At 45.3% G+C, this 2,951-nt stretch overlaps 1 long non-coding RNA gene across 2 annotated transcripts; it reads left to right on the top strand.

Moving 5' to 3' along the window:
- Positions 1–6: 6 nt before the first annotated feature.
- On the top strand, positions 7–1,988 carry LOC112487352 (uncharacterized). Of its 2 annotated transcripts, none has more exons than XR_003050390.1 (2): positions 7–774; positions 983–1,988. It is a non-coding gene; the product is annotated as an uncharacterized LOC112487352 (long non-coding RNA). The 2 variants fall into 2 exon arrangements; XR_003050391.1 differs by having other exon boundaries at positions 7–751.
- The last annotated feature ends 963 nt before the right edge of the window (positions 1,989–2,951 follow it).

A 2,951-nucleotide genomic window follows, 5' to 3' on the forward strand; every position in this document is an offset into this window, starting at 1 on the left:
CCTCTACTGTTCTAAAGGAGAATTCCAGCACTAGCTCCAGTGTTTCTCCTCCTCACTGGCTGCAGACAGCCAATCAGAGAAGAGACTGAATTTGGTTGATTTACAGTTCTACAGTCAGAACATCGGTACCACCACAGCCGGTTCTGTCTGGACTGAGCTTCAGCTTCTTATTGGTCCATGTCTAACTGGTCCTCGGACCAGGGGAGGTGGTGGACCAGGCCCTGGTTTATGTTTATATACAGTATGTGTGTGTGTATATATTTGACAGAGCAGCAGCGTCTACTGTAGTCCAGCCATATGTCTCCTAATAGAGGAGCAGCTCAGAAATATACAGCTGTTATATACTGTGGCTAAACATAGGGCCACGTCGGAGAGAAGTGTGGTGAAGTTGGTGTGGTGTTAGCAGTTCAACTCCACCTGTGGTAAAGTGTCTCTATGAATATGGTGTAGTGGTGTAGTGGTTAGCACGCCTGCCTTAATATTCAGAGAGTCCTGGGTTTGATTCCCAGAGGAATCCATAAAATCAGAGGCTGTTGCTACATGTTAGTCTTTAAATAAAGGTCAAAGGTTTAGTTGCCGTGTCTCTGGATAACACAGGCAGAGCGCCTCCCTGTGGACAGTCCTCTGCTCTGCGGCTGCTGAGACTGATGGATCCCTATATTTGCTTTGAATTTTTTTAAAACTAAAAAGAAGAAGAAGAACCTGCAAGAACTGAGGAGATCAAAGAGACCTCCCTGGACCGTCTGTCCAGGTCTGTCTGGACCGTCTGTCCAGGTCTGTCTGCACTGGTCTGTCTGGACCGTCTGTCCAGGGCTGTCTGTCCAGGGCTGTCTGGCCCGTCTGTCCAGGTCTGTCTGCACTGGTCTGTCTGGACCGTCTGTCCCGGTCCGTCTGGACCGTCTGTCCCGGTCCGTCTGGACCGTCTGTCCAGGTCCGTCTGTCCAGGTCTGTCTGGACCATCTGCCCAGGTCCGTCTGTCCAGGTCTGTCTGTCCAGGTCTGTCTGTCCAGGTCTGTCCCTGTTTTATTCTCACCTCCGTTTAGATTCAGAGAAATGGTGTCGACTCCAGGCTGCCTCAAAACAACCCAAACATCTCTAAGAATCCTCTGACCAAAGAACATTCATCACCACCAGTAGATGTCGCTCACCTCACCAATCTTTAAACTACCTACAGAAAAAAGCTTTCGTGAAGAGCTAGCCTTAGCGATACCTTGTCATTTCCGTCACAGTGAGTTGAGCAGCTGTCCACGTGCCGCGGTCGCACCAGGAGGAGACGGTGGAGAAGAGGACCAGGCTGCTCTCCTGCTCCACTGAAGGAAAACTCTTTGTTATGGTTTTCCTCCGGTCTGATGTTCTTCTGGAGAACGTTGTTTTGGTAGAACTTCTAATTTGATCTGAACCTGATGTTGTTTTCCTGTTTTTTAAACTCCATCGTTCCACATTCATTAAGTCAAAGAAAGAAAAAAAAGAAAAAGACGACGCAGCGTCAGAGTGAGAACCTTCAGCCCGGAGCTGCTGTCCCTCAGTCTCTGCACTCATGGAAACGTCATGTTGTTGAATGTAAAAACCAACTGAACACTACCTTGACCACAACTCCTAAGGCCTCCAGAAAGCTCCGCCCATCCCTGCAGGAACCATCTGCGTTCTGTTCCAGAAATAACCTTGTTTTATCCCAAATGTGTTTTTTTTTAACCTTAGGAATGGTTCGTCACCACGGGCTGAACAGCATTGTGGGAGTTTATTGCTGAAGGAACGTTGTTTACGATGGTGATGACACAGTAGGTCGTTGGTGCGTCCTCCTGAGGTGATGATGTGTCTGTTGTTCCTGTGTCTGTGAACACACCTGCAGAGAGAAGGTTACAGAAGGGTGAACCCATGCACTGCTATATGTGTGTGTGTGTGTGTGTGTGTACACACAGAATATACACACAACTACTTGACATCTATAACTGTGCCACTTTATTCAAACAATAAAGAGCCGAACTGTAGTTTGTCTTGTCCTCCAGGATTATCTACGAAAAAGTACAATTCAACAACAGATACTGTAGTACAACGTGTGTAACAGGCTGTTGTACTAATTGTAGTAGCGCCTGTTTACCTCCTGAGGGAGCTGTTCGTACACAAAGATGTAATAGAATAGAAAGTTAGGAGAATAATTACATTTATCTTTTCTGACACAAAGAGTTACAGCAACAGAGACAGAATATCTGACAGCACAAGAATCGTTAACGAAGGTAGAAAATATTAAAGTCCAAGTTAAAGAAATAAAAAAATCACACACAGTTAATACCACTGTATGACTAGTTCATTCATATAAAATATATTTCATACAAATCTGTCTGGTTTTGTTCGTTGTTTGTCATTGTAATCGATCAAACGATCAATAATATCGACTAATCAGAAGATTCAGGGTCCGGTCGTAACCAGAACAATCACTTCTACCACTCACAGCTGCCTCTTAGTTTATCCAACCAACTTCCGGGTCGTAAAGCGCACTCTACTTTCTCAGCAGACGGCCTTTAAATAGGTTAACGCTCTGACGTCAACACGTGACCGTAAGTTATATAATATATAGGTCAACACGTTTCTCACTGGCACGTGCACTCCGTCCTCTTACATAAAGTCTCGTTCAAAGGTCCTGAAATTCTCCAATGTAGGTAAACGACAGAGATCGTCGACGTCAGAGAGATGGATCACTGCGGCTCTAGTCGGGAAATGGGGCCAGCGTGGACCAGTGGACCAGTGGACCAGTGGACCAGGGGTCCAGTGGACTAGACACACACACACACAACATTCCTGACTTTGTTTTTGTTATTTGACCGTATCACGTTGTGATAAAGAACAACTTCATCTACAATCAGCATAAAGACAATTCTTCTTCGACCTGAAACATTATTAGATTTGTTTACATTGGATTCAAATGGATTAAATACAGAAAACCTATTTAACTG

The sequence above is a fragment of the Cynoglossus semilaevis genome, chromosome 8, assembly GCF_000523025.1.
Source record: "Cynoglossus semilaevis isolate Cse_v1.0 chromosome 8, Cse_v1.0, whole genome shotgun sequence".
Lineage (NCBI taxonomy): Eukaryota > Metazoa > Chordata > Actinopteri > Pleuronectiformes > Cynoglossidae > Cynoglossus > Cynoglossus semilaevis.